Source organism: Bombina bombina, chromosome 1 (genome assembly GCF_027579735.1).
Source record: "Bombina bombina isolate aBomBom1 chromosome 1, aBomBom1.pri, whole genome shotgun sequence".
Taxonomy (NCBI): Eukaryota; Metazoa; Chordata; class Amphibia; order Anura; family Bombinatoridae; genus Bombina; species Bombina bombina.
This window is the reverse complement of record NC_069499.1, coordinates 241,617,359-241,636,429: the sequence shown is the minus strand read 5'-3', so window position 1 is coordinate 241,636,429 and position 19,071 is coordinate 241,617,359. Positions and strand designations below refer to the sequence as shown.

Below are 19,071 nucleotides of genomic sequence, written 5' to 3'. Positions count from 1 at the left end.
AAGGATATTGTCTTTTCTCCAAGAAGGATTGGAGATGGAATTGTCGGCTAGTTCCTTAAAGGGACAGATATCTGCTCTGTCTATCCTGTTACACAAGCGTCTGGCAGCAGTACCAGACGTTCAGGCGTTTGCACAGGCTCTAGTTAGAATCAAGCCCGTCTATAAACCTGTGGCTCCTCCATGGAGTCTAAATTAGTTCTTTCAGTTCAAGGGGTTCCATTTGAACCTTTACATTCCATAGATATTAAGTTATTATCGTGGAAAGTTTTGTTTTTGGTAGCTATTTCTTCTGCTCGAAGAGTTAAAGAATTGTCTGCTTTGCAGTGTAATTCACCCTATCTGGTGTTCCATGCAGATAAGGTTGTTTTGCGTACCAAACCTGGTTTCCTTCCAAAAGTGGTTTCTAATAAGAATATTAACCAGGAAATCATTGTTCCTTCTCTGTGCCCTAATCCAGTTTCTAAGAAGGAACGACTGTTACACAATCTTGATGTGGTTCGTGCTTTAAAATTCTATTTAAAAGCAACTAAAGATTTCAGACAAACATCATCCTTGTTTGTTGTCTATTCTGGTAAGAGGAGAGGTCAAAAAGTGACTACTACCTCTCTTTCCTTCTGGCTGAAAAGCATCATCCGATTGGCATATGAGACTTCTGGACAGCAGCCTCCTGAACGAATTACCGCTCATTCACCAGAGCTGTGGCTTCCACATGGGCTTTCAAGAATGAGGCTTCTGTTGAACAGATTTGTAAGGCAGCGACTTAGTCTTCACTGCATACTTTTGCCAAATTTTACAAATTCGATACTTTTGCTTCTTCGGAGGCTATTTTTGGGAGAATGGTTTTGCAAGCAGTGGTGCCTTCCGTTTAGGTTACCTGACTTGTTCCCTCCCTTCATCCGTGTCCTAAAGGTTTGGTATTGGTATCCCTCAAGTAAGGATGAATCCGTGGACTGGATACACCATGTAAGAGAAAACAGAATTTATGCTTACCTGATAAATTACTTTCTCTTACGGTGTATCCAGTCCACGGCCCGCCCTGGCAATTAAGTCAGGTTCAAATTTATTTTAGTTAAACTACAGTCACCACTGCACCCTATGGTTTCTCCTTTTTCTCCTAACTGTCGGTCGAATGACTGGGGGGCGGAGCCTGAGGGGGAGCTATATGGACAGCTCTGCTGTGTGCTCTCTTTGCCACTTCCTGTCGGGAATGAGAATATCCCACAAGTAAGGATGAATCCGTGGACTGGATAAACCGTAAGAGAAAGTAATTTATCAGGTAAGCATAAATTCTGTTTTCAAATTGAAATGCACCTATGTACATTTAATATTTGACCTTTCTATCCCTTTAAAGGCACATTGAACTCAGAAAACATTCCATGTTGCATACGGAGAGAGCAACATTTATAAAGCCGTTTTACATCTAAATGAATCAAGAAAAAAAGACCAAAATATCCATTTAAACCCTTCGATGTGCATGAGGAGGCGTTCTCGTCATGCACATAGATACATGTAGGCACATGACGAGCCCTTCTCGTCATGCAGGGGGATTGCCAATCAAAAGCTGTTTTTGACAATCCCCCTCACTACAGGTCGGGATCTTTGTTGGCCTAGTGGGCACAGTGGGACATCTCAAAGTGGGCAGAACCAGGAAGTTCATTGTTTCTGCGAGGGAGTTGGATGGGGGAGGTCCTTCAAACCCCTAAATCTCAGCTTCCAAAGCAGCTACAAACCTCTAAGACCCCTCATTTCATGTAATTGGCAAGAGTACATGATCTAGTGACGTATGGGTTATACAATTCTTTGAAGAAGGATTAGGACACAATGATGGAACAACAATCTCTTGATTGATATTCTTGTTAGAAACTACCTTAGGTAAAAAACATAATTTATGTAAGAATTTACCTGATAAATTAATTTCTTTCATATTGGCAAGAGTCCATGAGCTAGTGACATATGGGATATACAATCCTACCAGGAGGGGCAAAGTTTCCCAAACCTCAAAATGCCTATAAATACACCACCACCACACCCACAATTCAGTTTTACAAACTTTGGAGGTGGTGAAGTAAGTTTGTGCTGGTTTTTTATGATTTCTTCTGTGATAATAGCCTAAGCAAGATTACTCAGGCTTTATCTTTTTCCACAGGGCTATGGGAGGGAGAGGACCTCTTAGCACTTGCCTTTTAATTCTGCCCGACAGCAAGGCAGCTCAGCAGGTTTGACTTTTTATTCTGCGTCTGGGGACATAAGGTCTCAGAAAAAGTGGAGCACTTTAATTTATGGGACATAGACTCCTATTTGTAGAGGAGGATAATTTAGACGGCACCTTCTTAGCAGGCACTGGGGCTGAGGAGGATTTTTTTCACTACAACCTTTAATCTCTGGGTCTGTGTAAGAGGGAACGGCTCAGTATGAGGGGAATGTTTATGTTCAGATGGGTTAAGCTGCTGAAGCAAGGAGCAGACCCATTTTGGCTTCACTTTTATGGAATCCAGCTGTTTGTAGATCACCTTCTTAAGAGGTGATTACAACAGTGCAACTCTTGGCAGGGCCCTCTACCCTATAATTGTTTTGTTGTACTACCCCTTTGTTTATAGCGCTGCGGAATCTGTTGGCGCTCTACAAATAACCGATAATAATAATAATCCGTTGCAGTAACAATGGCGACCGGGATTCACCTTGATAACGCCCACGATGGGCGGAGCTTCAAGTGGCGCCAATTTGGCTTGCGCACTCTGCTTATATGCTTCGTTTTCAATGCCTAACTTCCTGCTGGTATCAGAAGAATAAGGGCAGTGTTTGGTGAGCTGCGTGAGAACTGGACAGCACTACAAGGCTGAATCCGGTCTTTTGAGTTGCAGAGATATCTCTGATATCAGAGGGACTGTGTTTTGACAACTCGGCAAGAATTAAGCGGAGGTGTAGGGACTTTCCTCTACATTTGAGTATCGGGAATTTTTTAGATACACGCAAAAATAAAATGATGGTTTAACATTTAAAGACACCATAACACGCACAAATAAAATGACGTTTTAACATTTAAAGACACAGTAACATCTTTTATTTTTTAAATGTTTAGTAAAGAATTTCAACTGTTATTTGCTATTTTATTTTTGGAGGTCCTGCTAGATGCCCTTTGTAAGGTTAATGCTCTGATACCGATGTGAATACACAATCTTTTCTGTTCATCTATGTGAAGAACGTTAGGTTGTTCAGATAGATTTTTTTTTTTTTCTGAGTCAACTTCTTTTTAAGGCAGTTACTGTTTAAGAATCTATTGATAAGGTTCAATTTATGCCGCAAATTTCTCCTCTAGTGTCCCAGTGTTGTAGCCCTCACAGGCAGTGCCATGTGCTTCATCTAAATCTCCTTCGGGAGTTACCTTGCCATTTTCTCTTGTTAAGTGTATCCAGTCCACGGATCATCCATTACTTATGGGATATTCTCCTTTCCAACAGGAAGTTGCAAGAGGATCACCCACAGCAGAGCTGCTATATAGCTCCTCCCCTAACTGCCATACCCAGTCATTCTCTTGCAACCCTCAACAAAGATGGAGGTCGTAAGAGGAGAGTGGTGTTTTATACTTAGTTTATTTCTTCAATGAAAAGTTTGTTATTTTTAAATGGTACCGGAGTGTGCTGTTTATCTCGGGCAGTATTTAGAAGAAGAATCTGCCTGCATTTTGTATGATCTTAGCAGAAGTAACTAAGATCCATGGCTGTTCTCACATATTCTGAGGAGTGAGGTAACTTCAGAGAGGGAATGGCGTGCAGGTTTTCCTTCAATAAGGTATGTGCAGTTAATATTTTTCTAGGGATGGAATTTGCTAGAAAATGCTGCTTATACCAGATTAATGTAAGTAAAGCCTTAAATGCAGTGATAGCTACTTGTATCAGGCTTATTAATAGGGATGCATACTCTTATAAAAATGTAATATAAAACGTTAGCTGGCATGTTAATAGTTTTTATATATGTTTAGTGACAAAACTTATTGGGGCCTAGTTTTTTCCACATGGCTGGTTTGATTTCTGCCTAGAGACAGTTTCCACTGTTGCAATATGAGTGGGAAGGGCCTATTTTAGTTATTTTCTGTGCAGCTAAAAAATACTGACAGAGACATTCAGCTTCCCTCTGCATGATACAGGACATCTCTGAAGGGCTCAAAAGGCTTCAAAATCGTGTTTGAGGAGGGTAACAATCACAGTAGACTGTGGCAGTTGTTGTGACTGTGTTTAAAAAACGTTTTTGTCATTTATTATTCTGTTTTTGTTATTAAGGGGTTAATCATCCATTTGCAAGTGGGTGCAATGCTCTGCTGACTTGTTACATACACTGTAAAAATGTTGTTAGTGTAACTGCCTTTTCTCTTGTTAAGTGTATCCAGTCCATGGATCATCCATTACTTGTGGGATATATTCCCTTCCCAACAGGAAGTTGCAAGAGGATCACCCACAGCAGAGTTGCTATATAGCTCCTCCCCTCACATGTCATATCCAGTCATTCTCTTGCAACCCTCAACATAGATGGAGGTCGTGAGAGGACTGTGGTGTTTTATACTTAGTTTATTTCTTCAATCAAAAGTTTGTTATTTTTAAATGGCACCGGAGTGTGCTGTTTTTTCTCAGGCAGTATTTGGAAGAAGAATCTGCCTGCGTTTTCTATGATCTTAGCAGAAGTAACTAAGATCCACTTGTTGTTCTCACACATTCTGAGGAGTGAGGTAACTTCAGAAATGGAATGGCGTGCAGGTTTTCCTGCAACTAAGGTATGTGCAGTAAAATATTTTTCTAAGGAATGGAATTGACTAAGAAAATGCTGCTGATACCGAAGTAATGTAAGTAAAGCCTTAAATGCAGTGAAAGCGACTGGTATCAGGCTTATTAATAGAGATATATACTCTTTAAAAAATGTGTTTTAAAACGTTTGCTGGCATGTTTAATCGTTTTTAACGTACATTTGGTGATAAAACTTATTGGGGCATAATTTTTCCACATGGCTGGCTTAATTTCTGCATAGAAACAGTTAACTGAGGCTTCCCACTGTTGTAATATGAGTGGGAGGGGCCTATTTTAGTGCTTTTTTTTTGCGCAGTAAAAATTCAGACTCAGACTTCCTGCTTCTTCCTGCATGATCCAGGACTTCTCTAGAGGGATCAAAAGGCTTCAAAAGTCATATTGAGGGAGGTAATCAGTCACAGCAGAGCTGTGACAGTGTGTTTGACTGTGTTAAAAAAACGTTTTTCTCTATTGTTTATCCGTTTTGGGTATTAAGGGGTTAATCATCCATTTGCAAGTGGGTGCAATGCTCTGCTAACTTAAAACATTTACTGTGAAAATTTGGTTGGTATAACTGCTTTGGTTCATTGTTATTTCAACTTGAGACAGGTTTTGTGCTTCTTAAAGGCGCAGTAGCGTTTTTTATATTGCTTGTAAACTTATTGTGAAGTGTTTTTAAAGCTTGCCAGTCTTATTGCTAGTCTGTTTAAACATGTCTGACATAGATGAATCTACTTGTTCATTATGTTTGAAAGCCAGTGTGGAGCCCCATAGGAATATGTGTACTAAATGTATTGATTTCACTTTAAATAATAAAGGTCAGTCTTTATCTATAAAAGAATTATCAGATGACGAGGGGGAAGTTATGCCGACTAACTCTCCTCACGTGTCAGTACCTTCGCCTCCCGCTCAGGGGGCGCATGCTATTATGGCGCCAAGTACATCAGAGACGCCCATAGCAATTACTTTACAGGACATGGCTACAATCATGAATAATAACCTGTCAGAAGTATTATCTAGATTGCCAGAATTGAGAGGCAAGCGCGATAGCTCTGGGATTAGGAGAGATGCAGAGCGCGCTGGTGCTGTAAGAGCCATGTCTAATACTGCGTCACAGTTTGCAGAACATGAGGACGGAGAGCTTCATTCTGTGGGTGACGGATCTGATCTGGGGAAACCTGATTCAGAGATCTCTAATTTTAAATCTAAGATTGAGAACCTCCGTGTATTGCTTGGGGAGGTTTTAGCTGCTCTGAACGACTGTAACACAGTTGCAATTCCAGAGAAATTGTGTAGGCTGGATAGATACTATGCGGTACCGGTGTGTACTGATGTTTTCCCTATACCTAAAAGGCTTACAGAAATTATTAGCAAGGAGTGGGATAGACCCGGTGTGCCCTTTTCCCCACCTCCTATATTTAGAAAAATGTTTCCAATAGACGCCACTACACGGGACTTATGGCAGACGGTCCCTAAGGTGGAGGGAGCAGTTTCTACTTTAGCAAAGCGTACCACTATCCCGGTTGAGGATAGTTGTGCTTTTTCGGATCCAATGGATAAAAAATTAGAAGGTTACCTTAAGAAAATGTTTGTTCAACAAGGTTTTATCCTGCAGCCCCTTGCATGCATTGCGCCTGTCACTGCTGCTGCAGCATTCTGGTTTGAGTCTCTGGAAGAGGCCATTCACACAGCTCCATTGGATGAAATTATGGACAAGCTTAAATCACTTAAGCTAGCTAACTCATTTGTTTCTGATGCCATTGTACATTTGACTAAACTAACGGCTAAGAACTCCGGATTCGCCATCCAGACGCGGAGGGCGCTATGGCTTAAATCCTGGTCAGCTGACGTGACTTCTAAATCTAAATTACTTAATATTCCTTTCAAGGGGCAGACCTTATTCGGGCCTGGCTTGAAGGAAATTATTGCTGACATTACTGGAGGTAAGGGGCATACCCTTCCTCAGGACAGGGCCAAATCAAAGGCCAAACAGTCTAATTTTCGTGCCTTTCGAAATTTCAAGGCAGGAGCAGCATCAACTTCCTCCGCTCCAAAACAGGAAGGAACTGTTGCTCATTCCAGACAGGCCTGGAAACCTAACCAGTCCTGGAACAAGGGCAAGCAGGCCAGAAAACCTGCTACTGCCCCCAAGACAGCATAAAGGAACGGCCCCCTATCCGGAAACGGATCTAGTGGAAGGCAGACTTTCTCTCTTCGCCCAGGCGTGGGCAAGAGATGTCCAGGATCCCTGGGCGTTGGAGATCATATCTCAGGGATATCTTCTGGACTTCAAGGCTTCTCCTCCTCAAGGGAGATTTCATCTTTCAAGATTATCAGAAAACCAGATAAAGAAAGAGGCATTCCTACGCTGTGTACAAGACCTCCTAGTAATGGGGGTAATCCACCCAGTTCCGCGGACGGAACAAGGACAGGGATTTTATTCAAATCTGTTCGTGGTTCCCAAGAAAGAGGGTACCTTCAGACCAATTTTGGACCTAAAGATCTTAAACAAATTCCTAAGAGTTCCGTCTTTCAAAATGGAAACTATTCGGACCATCCTGCCCATGATCCAAGAGGGTCATTACATGACCACAGTGGACTTAAAGGATGCCTACCTTCACATACCAATTCACAAAGATCATCATCGGTTCCTAAGATTTGCCTTTCTAGACAGGCATTACCAATTTGTAGCTCTCCCTTTCGGGTTGGCTACGGCCCCGAGAATCTTTACAAAGGTTCTTGGCTCACTTCTGGCGGTTCTAAGACCGCGAGGCATAGCGGTGGCTCCGTATCTAGACGACATCCTGATACAGGCGTCAAGCTTTCAAATTGCCAAGTCTCATACAGAGATAGTTCTGGCATTTCTGAGGTTGCATGGGTGGAAGGTGAACGTGGAAAAGAGTTCTCTATCACCATCTCAAGAGTCTCCTTCCTAGGGACTCTGATAGATTCTGTAGAAATGAAAATTTACCTGACGGAGGCCAGGTTATCAAAACTTTTAAATGCTTGCCGTGTCCTTCATTCCATTCCATTCCACGCCAGTCAGTGGCTCAGTGCATGGAAGTAATCGGCTTAATGGTAGCGGCAATGGACATAGTGCCATTTGCGCGCCTGCATCTCAGACCGCTTCAATTGTGCATGCTAGGTCAGTGGAATGGGGATTACTCAGATTTGTCCCCCTTACTAAATCTGGATCAAGAGACCAGAGATTCTCTTCTCTGGTGCCTATCTCGGGTCCATCTGTCCAAGGGTATGACCTTTCGCAGGCCAGATTGGACGATTGTAACAACAGATGCCAGCCTTCTAGGCTGGGGCGCAGTCTGGAATTCCCTGAAGGCTCAGGGATCGTGGACTCAGGAGGAGAAACTCCTCCCAATAAATATTCTGGAGTTAAGAGCAATATTCAATGCTCTTCTGGCTTGGCCTCAGTTAGCAACACTGAGGTTCATTAGATTTCAGTCGGACAACATCACGACTGTGGCTTACATCAACCATCAAGGGGGAACCAGGAGCTCCCTAGCGATGTTAGAAGTCTCCAAGATAATTCGCTGGGCAGAGTCTTACTCTTGCCACTTGTCAGCGATCCACATCCCAGGCGTGGAGAACTGGGAGGCGGACTTTCTAAGTCGTCAGACTTTTCATCCGGGGGAGTGGGAACTCCATCCGGAGGTGTTTGCTCAACTGGTCCATCGTTGGGGCAGACCAGAACTGGATCTCATGGCGTCTCGCCAGAACGCCAAACTTCCTCGTTACGGAACCAGGTCCAAGGACCCGGGAGCGACGCTGATAGATGCTCTAGCAGCTCCTTGGTTCTTCAACATGGCTTATGTGTTTCCACCGTTTCCTCTGCTGCCTCGACTGATTGCCAAGGTCAAACAGGAGAGAGCATCAGTGATTCTGATAGCGCCTGCGTGGCCACGCAGGACCTGGTATGCAGACCTAGTGGACATGTCGTCCTGTCCACCATGGACTCTACCTCTGAGACAAGACCTTCTAATACAAGGTCCTTTCAATCATCCAAATCTAATTTCTCTGAGACTGACTGCATGGAGATTGAACGCTTGATCCTATCAAAGCGTGGCTTCTCAGAGTCAGTTATTGATACCTTAATACAGGCACGAAAGCCTGTTACCAGGAAAATCTACCATAAGATATGGCGTAAATACCTGTATTGGTGCAAATCCAAGAGTTACTCATGGAGTAAGGTTAGGATTCCTAGGATATTGTCCTTTCTCCAAGAGGGTTTGGAAAAAAGGCTTATCAGCTAGTTCGTTAAAGGGACAGATTTCTGCTCTGTCTATTCTTTTGCACAAGCGTCTGGCAGAAGTTCCAGACGTCCAGGCTTTTTGTCAGGCTTTGGCTAGGATTAAGCCTGTGTTTAAAACTGTTGCTCCTCCGTGGAGCTTAAACTTGGTTCTTAAGGTTCTTCAAGGAGTTCCATTTGAACCCCTTCATTCCATTGATATTAAGCTTTTATCTTGGAAAGTTCTGTTTTTGATGGCTATTTCCTCAGCTCGAAGAGTCTCTGAGTTATCTGCCTTACATATTGATTCTCCTTATCTGATTTTCCATTCAGACAAGGTAGTTCTGCGTACTAAACCTGGGTTTTTACCTAAGGTGGTTTCTAACAGGAATATCAATCAAGAGATTGTTGTCCCATCATTGTGCCCTAATCCTTCTTCAAAGAAGGAACGTCTTTTGCATAATCTGGACGTAGTCCGTGCCTTGAAGTTCTACTTGCAGGCAACTAAAGATTTTCGTCAAACATCTGCCCTGTTTGTCGTTTATTCTGGACATTGGAGAGGTCAAAAAGCTTCGGCAACCTCTCTCTCCTTTTGGCTTCGAAGCATAATACGCTTAGCCTATGAGACTGCTGGACAGCAGCCCCCTGAAAGGATTACAGCTCATTCTACTAGAGCTGTGGCTTCCACCTGGGCCTTTAAGAATGAGGCCTCTGTTGAACAGATTTGCAAGGCTGCGACTTGGTCTTCGCTTCACACTTTTTCAAAATGTTACAAATTTGACACTTTTGCTTCTTCGGAGGCTGTTTTTGGGAGAAAGGTTCTACAGGCAGTGGTTCCTTCCGTTTTAAGTTCCTGCCTTGTCCCTCCCATCATCCGTGTACTTTAGCTTTGGTATTGGTATCCCACAAGTAATGGATGATCCGTGGACTGGATACACTTAACAAGAGAAAACATAATTTATGCTTACCTGATAAATTTATTTCTCTTGTAGTGTATCCAGTCCACGGCCCGCCCTGTCTTTTAAGGCAGGTCTAAATTTTTAATTAAACTACAGTCACCACTGCACCCTATGGTTTCTCCTTTTTTGTCTTGTTTCGGTCGAATGACTGGATATGACATGTGAGGGGAGGAGCTATATAGCAACTCTGCTGTGGGTGATCCTCTTGCAACTTCCTGTTGGGAAGGGAATATATCCCACAAGTAATGGATGATCCGTGGACTGGATACACTACAAGAGAAATAAATTTATCAGGTAAGCATAAATTATGTTTTTTCACTGTTATTTCAAATTTTGTCAAAATTTGTTTCTCTTAAAGGCACAGTAACGTTTTTTTATATTGCTTGTTAACTTGCTTTTAAGTGTTTTCCAAGCTTGCTAGTCTCATCGCTAGTCTGTACAAACATGTCTGAAACAGAGGATACTTGTTCATTATGTTTAAAAGCCATGGTGGAGCCCCATAGGAGAATGTGTACTAAATGTATTGATTTCACCTTAAACAGTAAAGATCAGTCTTTATCTATAAAAGAATTGTCACCAGAGGGGTCTGTCGAGGGGGAAGTTATGCCGACTAACTCTCCCCACTTGTCGGACCCTTCGCCTCCCGCTCAAGGGACGCACGCTAATATGGCGCCAAGTACATCAGGGACGCCCATAGCGATTACTTTGCAGGACATGGCTGCAATCATGAATAATACCCTGTCAGAGGTATTATCCAGATTGCCTGAATTGAGAGGCAAGCGCGATAGCTCTGGGGTTAGACGAGATACAGAGCGCGTAGATGCTGTAAGAGCCATGTCTGATACTGCGTCACAATATGCAGAACCTGAGGACAGAGAGCTTCAGTCTGTGGGTGACGTCTCTGATTCGGGGAGACCTGATTCAGAGATTTCTAATTTTAAATTTAAGCTTGAGAACCTCCGTGTATTGCTTGGGGAGGTTTTAGCTGCTCTGAATGACTGTGACACAATTGCAGTGCCAGAGAAATTGTGTAGGCTGGATAAATACTATGCAGTGCCGGTGAGTACTGATGTTTTTCCAATACCTAAAAGGCTTACAGAAATTATTAGTAAGGAGTGAGATAGGCCCGGTGTGCCCTTTTCCCCACCTCCTATATTTAGAAAAATGTTTCCAATAGATGCCACTACACGGGACTTATGGCAGACTGTCCCTAAGGTGGAGGGAGCAGTTTCTACTTTAGCAAAGCGTACCACTATCCCGGTTGAGGACAGTTGTGCTTTTTCAGATCCAATGGATAAAAAATTAGAGGGTTACCTTAAGAAAATGTTTATTCAACAAGGTTTTATTTTACAGCCCCTTGCATGCATTGCGCCTGTCACTGCTGCGGCGGCATTCTGGTTTGAGGCCCTGGAAGAGGCCATCCATACAGCTCCATTGACTGAAATTGTTGACAAGCTTAGAACTCTTAAGCTAGCTAACTCATTTGTTTCTGATGCCATTGTTCATTTGATTAACTAACGGCTAAGAATTCCGGATTCGCCATCCAGGCGCGTAGGGCGCTATAGCTCAAATCCTGGTCAGCTGATGTGACTTCAAAGTCTAAATTACTCAACATTCCTTTCAAGGGGCAGACCTTATTCGGGCCTGGTTTGAAAGAAATTATTGCTGACATTACTGGAGGTAAGGGTCATACCCTTCCTCAGGACAGGGCCAAATCAAAGGCCAAACAGTCTAATTTTCGTGCCTTTCGAAATTCCAAGGCAGGTGCAGCATCAACTTCCTCCGCTTCAAGACAAGAGGGAACTTTTGCACAATCTAAGCAGGCCTGGAAACCTGCTGCTGCCTCTAAGACAGCATGAAGGAACGGCCCCCTATCCGGCGACGGATCTAGTAGGGGGCAGACTTTTTCTCTTCGCCCAGGCGTGGGCAAGAGATGTTCAGGATCCCTGGGCGTTGGAGATCATATCTCAGGGATATCTTCTGGACTTCAAAGCTTCCCCTCCACAAGGGAGATTTCATCTTTCAAGGTTATCTGCAAATCAGATAAAGAAAGAGGCATTCCTACGCTGTGTGCAAGACCTCCTAGTAATGGGAGTGATCCATCCTGTTCCACGGACAGAACAAGGACAGGGTTTTTATTCAAATCTGTTTGTGGTTCCCAAAAAAGAGGAAACCTTCAGACCAATTTTGGATCTAAAGATCTTAAACAAATTCCTCAGAGTTCCATCTTTCAAAATGGAAACTATTCGGACCATCCTACCCATGATCCAAGAGGGTCAGTACATGACCACAGTGGACTTAAAGTGATGGTAAAGTTACAGAATTAACAATCAACTATTAAACTAATTGATCAAAATAAATATTAGTTTCATTCATTGTTTTTTATATTATCATCTCTAAATCAATTTATAAGCTTTATTTAGTACCCTTTTATTCAACAATTATTCAACCCGTAAAAAAAAAAAAAAAAATCACATTTGTGTCACTTTTTTTTTTGTCCAGTTGAAAATTAGGCCGTTAGGCGGCCGTGACTCTGTAATCCTCCCACTTAACTTAAAGCGCATGCGCCATTGTATTTTTCCTTGCCTCTAACACCATGCACGCTCCCGTTTTGCGCATGCGTGTTATTATGGGAATCCCTTGCTACGTAATCATCATCGGCGGAACCATACAGACAAACTCATCAGTGTAGATTACAGGCATCTTTTGTTTTAGTAAGTACCTGAATCGCTCACAGTGCAAATTATGCAAGTTTTTTTTTAACTGGCACACAATTTATCTCATGGGAGCGAGCCTTGTTTTGTGACGTAGGAGTGGGTGGGACCGCTCACTATGTGAATGCAATTTATAACCAGGAAATGGCAGATGGGAGGAGCTAGGAACAGTAGGAGACAATTTATAAAAGATTACGAGGTATTACTGAAATTAATTTTGAAGGTTAAAAAACTTAGCGACTAGTGTCAAAAACGAATAGGCTTTATGGAAATTGCAAGGAAACTAGTCAACTTTACTATCACTTTAAAGGATGCCTACCTTCACATACCGATTCACAAAGATCATCGGTTCCTAAGGTTTGCCTTTCTAGACAGGCATTACCAATTTGTAGCTCTTCCCTTCGGGTTGGCTACAGCCCCGAGAATCTTTACGAAGGTTCTGGGCTCACTTCTGGCGGTTCTAAGACCGCGAGGCATAGCAGTGGCTCCGTATCTAGACGACATCCTGATACAGGCGTCAAGCTTTCAAATTGCCAAGTCTCATACAGAGATAGTTCTGGCATTTCTGAGATTGCACGGGTGGAAAGTGAACGAGGAAAAGAGTTCTCTATCCCCACTCACAAGAGTCTCCTTCTTAGGGACTCTTATAGATTCTGTAGAGATGAAAATTTACCTGACTGAGTCCAGGTTATCAAAGCTTCTAAATGCTTGCCGTATTCTTCATTCCATTCCGCGCCCTTCGGTGGCTCAGTGTATGGAGGTGATCGGCTTAATGGTAGCGGCAATGGACATAGTGCCATTTGCGCGCCTACATCTCAGACCGCTGCAATTATGCATGCTAAGTCAGTGGAATGGGGATTACACAGATTTGTCCCCTCTGCTAAATCTGGATCAAGAGACCAGAGATTCTCTTCTCTGGTGGTTGGCTCGGGTCCACCTGTCCGAGGGTATGACCTTTCGCAGGCCAGATTGGACAATTGTAACAACAGATGCCAGCCTTCTAGGTTGGGGTGCAGTCTGGCACTCCCTGAAGGCACAGGGATCGTGGTCTCAGGAGGAAAAACTCCTTCCGATAAATATTCTGGAGTTAAGAGCAATATTCAGTGCTCTTCTGGCTTGGCCTCAGATAGCAACACTGAGGTTCATCAGATTTCAGTCGGACAATATCACGACTGTGGCTTACATCAACCATCATGGGGGAACCAGGAGTTCCCTAGCGATGTTAGAAGTCTCAAAAATAATTTGCTGGGCAGAGACTCACTCTTGCCACCTGTCAGCAATCCATATCCCAGGCGTGGAGAACTGGGAGGCGGATTTTCTAAGTCGTCAGACTTTTCACCCGGGGGAGTGGGAACTCCATCCGGAGGTGTTTGCTCAATTGATTCATCGTTGGGGCAAACCAGAGTTGGATCTCATGGCATCTCGCCAGAACGCCAAGCTTCCTTGTTACGGATCCAGGTCCAGGGACCCAGAAGCGACGCTGATAGATGCTCTAGCAGTGCCTTGGTTCTTCAACCTGGCTTATGTGTTTCCACCGTTTCCTCTGCTCCCTCGACTGATTGCCAAAATCAAACATGAGAGAGCATCGGTGATTCTAATAGCGCCTGCGTGGCCACGCAGGACCTGGTATGCAGACCTAGTGGACATGTCATCCTTTCCACCATGGACTCTGCCTCTAAGACAAGACCTTCTAATACAAGGTCCTTTCAATCATCCAAATCTAATTTCTCTGAGACTGACTGCATGGAGATTGAACGCTTGATTCTATCAAAGCGTGGCTTCTCAGAGTCAGTCATTGATACCTTAATACAGGCACGAAAGCCTGTTACCAGGAAAATCTATCACAAGATATGGCGTACATATCTTTACTGGTGTGAATCCAAGAATTACTCATGGAGTAAGGTTAGGATTCCTAGGATATTGTCCTTTCTCCAAGAGGGTTTGGACAAAGGATTATCAGCTAGTTCCTTAAAGGGACAGATTTCTGCTCTGTCTATTTTGCACAAGCGTCTGGCAGAAGTTCCAGACGTCCAGGCATTTTGTCAGGCTTTGGTTAGAATGAAGCCTGTGTTTAAACCTGTTGCTCCCCCATGGAGCTTAAACTTGGTTCTTAAAGTTCTTCAAGGAGTTCCGTTTGAACCCCTTCATTCCATGGATATTAAGCTTTTATCTTGGAAGGTTCTGTTTTTGATGGCTATTTCCTCGGCTCGGAGAGTCTCTGAGCTATCTGCCTTACAATGTGATTCTCCTTATCTGATTTTTCATGCAGATAAGGTAGTTCTGCGTACCAAATCTGGGTTTTTACCTAAGGTGGTTTCTAACAAGAATATCAATCAAGAGATTGTTGTTCCATCATTGTGTCCTAATCCTTCTTCCCTGTTTGTCGTTTATTCTGGACAGAGGAGAGGTCAAAAAGCTTTGGCAACCTCTTTCCTTTTGGCTTCCGAGTATTATACGCCTAACCTATGAGACTGCTGGACAGCAGCCCCCTGAAAGAATTACAGCTCATTCTACTAGAGCTGTGGCTTCCACCTGGGCCTTTAAAAATGAGGCCTCTGTTGAACAGATTTGCAAGGCCGCGACTTGGTCTTCGCTTCACACTTTTTCACAATTTTACAAATTTGATACTTTTGCTTCTTCGGAGGCTGTTTTTGGGAGAAAGGTACTTCAGGCAGTGGTTCCTTCCACTTAATCCCTGCCTTGTCCCTCCCATCATCCGTGTACTTTAGCTTTGGTATTGGTATCCATAAGTAATGGATGATCCGTGGACTGGATACACTTAACAAGAGAAAACATAATTTATGCTTACCTGATAAATTTATTTCTCTTGTAGTGTATCCAGTCCACGGCCCGCCCTGTCATTTTAAGGCAGGTCTAAAATTTAATCAAACTACAGTCACCACTGCACCCTATGGTTTCTCCTTTCTCTGTTTGTTTCGGTCGAATGACTGGATATGGCAGTTAGGGGAGGAGCTATATAGCAGCTCTGCTGTGGGTGATCCTCTTGCAACTTCCTGTTGGGAAGGAGAATATTCCATAAGTAATGGATGATCCGTGGACTGGATACACTACAAGAGAAATTTATCTGGTAAGCATAAGCTATGTTTTTCCCCATGCTGCGGGGCTGGCGCAAGAGGAATTATGTTACTTCAGTGAATACGTTTTTTCCAAATATTTCTTCCCTGAGGCTTGTATAGGAAGATTCTTCTGTAGTATCTGAGGAAAAGATCTCAGACTGTGTATTTCATTTATCTGAAGGTTAACCTGGAATAACTCAATTTATTAATTAAGGAGGCTTGGAAAACAGTTCCCAAGGTGGATGGAACTGTTTCCGCCCTAGCTAAGAGATCTACTATTCCCATAGAGGATAGTTGTGGTTTCAAAGACCCTATGGAAAGAAGTTAGAGGGTTTACTTAAGACGTTTGCAGGGCTTACAATGACAGCCAGCTGTGTACACTGCTACCGTCCCTAGTGCTGCGGCATATTGTTTAGAGGCTCTACCGCCAAACTGCCTTGAAGGCACCAGATCCTGTCTGAACTCGGAAGTTAAGCAGGACCAGGCTTGGTCAGTACCTGGGTGGGAGACCGCCTGGGAATCCCAGGTGCGGTAGGCAACGGAAGCTTCTTTGGATGAAATCCAGGATAGGATAAAAGCTCTTAATCTAAGCTATTTCCTTTTATTATGGATGCCTTCCTTCCAGTTAAATCTGAGAGCCAGGATTTCGGGTTTCTCTTTTCTGGCTCGCAGAGCCTGACTGTTAAAGCTTTGGTCTGCGGTTGTGTCCCTTATGTCTAAACTGTTAGCTATTTCCCTACAAGGGGAAAACTTTGTTTGGACCCGACCTGTCAGAGATTATCTCTGATATCTCGGGAGGTAAGGGTCGTCCTTTTCCGCAGGTTAAGAGAAACTAACAAAAAGAATGACAGTAATTTTCTTTTCGAAATTGCAAGGGAAATCCTTACTCTACTGCCTCCAATCAGGAACAGACTAGCCTGCATGGAGACCCAATCAGTCTTAGTATAAGTGGAAACAATTCATAATCCTGCTGTTAAACCAAGGACAGTATGACAGGCATGTCCCGATCCGGGACCGGATTTTGTAGGGGGTAGACTTTCCCTCTTCACTCAGGCTGTGGGGTTCGAGATGTTCTAGGATCCCTGGGTGATAGAAAATGTTTACCAGGGATACAAATGTTTTCCTCTCAAAGACAGGTTTCTGCCTTCAAGATTTTCTACAGACTGGACAAGAGAGAGGCGTCCTTACACTGCGTAGGAGACCTTTCCAGCCTGGGAGTGATTGTTCCTGGTCCGGTACAAGAACAGGGTCTGATTTTATTCCAGTCTTTTTGGAGTTCCCAAAAAGGAGGGAAACTTCAGACCAATTCTAGTCCTCAAGAGTTTAATCAAATTTCTTAGGGTACCGCCTTTCAAGATGGAAACTATTCTTTCCATTTTTTTCTCTTGATCCAGGAGTGTAATTTTATGACAACAGTGGAGTTATAGGACAAGTACCTACATGTTCCCATCCACTGGGATCATCACAAGTTCATAAGGTTTGCCTTTCTGGTCAAACACTTCCAGTTGGGGCTCTTCCTTTTGGTCTTGCAAAAGCTCCCATCATTTTCACAAGGGTTCTGGGATCTCTGTTGGCAGTGTCTCGATTACAAGGAATTGCAGTGGCACCCTATCAGGATGATATCCTAGTCCAGGCGCCGTCTTTCGACTAGCAAGATCCCATACGATCTTGGTGTTGTCCTTCCTACGATCTCACGGGTGGAAGGTAAATTTGGAAAAGACTTCCTTAGTTCCAAATACAAGGGTAACTCTCTTAGGACCTCCCTAGACTCCCTGTCTATGAAGATTTTTCTGACAGAAGTCAGGAAATTAAAGATTATCGATCTTGTTTAGTCCTTCATCCACTCCTCCGCCATCAGTGGCTCAGTGCTTGGAGTTAATCGGGCTGATGGTGGCAGCAATGGACATCATCCCGTTGGCTCATTTCCATCTCAGACCTTTGCGGTTAAGCATGCTCAGGCAATGGAACAAAGATTATGCGAACTTGTCTCCTCGAATATTACTGGGGCAGAAGACAAGGGATTCAATCCAAAGGTGGTTATCTCTGGATCATCTCTCCCAGGGAATTTGCTTCGCAGTCCGTCTTGGGTGATTGTGACAACAGACATAAGCCTCCTAGGGTGGAGGATAGTCTGGGGCTCCCTAAAGGGCTCAGGGAGTTTGGACTAGGTCAGAGTCTGTTCTCCCTAAACACATTCTGGATCTGTGAGTGATTTTTCAATGCTCGTCTGGCCTCCGTTGGCCACTGTCCGGTTCCAGTCGGACATCATATCTTCGGTATACCTATTCCTCCGTTTGCTTTTCTTCCTCTGGTTTTTGCTCGAATCAAACAGGAGAGGGCCACGGTGATCCTTATAGCACCGGCCTGGCCTCGCAGGACTTGGTATGCAGATATGGTGGAGATGGCATCTCTTCCACCTTGGAAACTCCATTGAGGAAGTCCCTTCTGATCAGGGGCCCTTCCTTCGCCCAAATCTAGTTTCTCTTAAACTGACTGCTTGTAGATTGAATTCTTAATTTTTTCCAAGCAGGGGTTTTTCTGGCTTGGTCATAGAGACCATCATTCAGGCTTGTAGCCTGCATCTAGAAGGTTTTACCATATGATTTGGCGTAAATACTTCTGTAGTGTGAATCCAAGGACTACTCATGGAGTGGAGCTAGGATTCCTAGAATTGTATCCCTTCTTCAAGAGGGTTTGGAGAAAGGTTTAATCTCAGCATTTTCTCTTTTTTGTTACACAAACGTCTGGAGGATTTTCCAGATGTACAATCATTTTGTCAGGCCTTGGTCAGAATCAGGCATGTGTTCAAAACCGTTAATCCTCTGTGAAGTCTTAATTTAGTTCTTCAAGGGACTCTGTTTGAACCTATGCATTCCTGAGATACTAAGTTGTTATCTTGGGAAGTTTTATTTCTTGTTGCTATTTCTTCTGATCGTAGAGTGTCAGAGCTCTCGACATTAAAGTACGAGTTTCCTTATCTTATTTTACTCTCAGATAAGGTAGTTTTACGTAATAGATTAGGATTTCTTTCTAAGGTTGTTTCTGATCGGAACATTAATCAGGAGTTGTTGTTGATTTTTTGTGTCCTAATCCTTCTTTTCAGAAGGAACGACTTCTACACAATTTGGACGTGGTCCATGCGCTAAAGTTTACCTGCAGACGACTAAGAACTTTTGTCTGTCTTCTTCTTTGTTTGGGATTTTCTCAGGAAAATGTACGGGTCAGAAAGCTACAGCTACTTCTCTTTCCTTTTAGCTGAGGGGTATCATATGTTTAACATATGAGACCGCTGGGCAGCAACCT

General features: G+C 43.4%; 1 protein-coding gene and 1 pseudogene across 1 annotated transcript in view; both read left to right on the top strand.

The window, feature by feature from the left end:
• Positions 1–19,071, top strand: part of BAHD1 (bromo adjacent homology domain containing 1) — a 509,383-nt gene that overhangs the window by 337,761 nt on the left and 152,551 nt on the right. The gene's annotated exons all lie outside the window — the stretch shown is intronic.
• On the top strand, positions 16,188–16,306 carry LOC128646178 (uncharacterized; annotated as a pseudogene).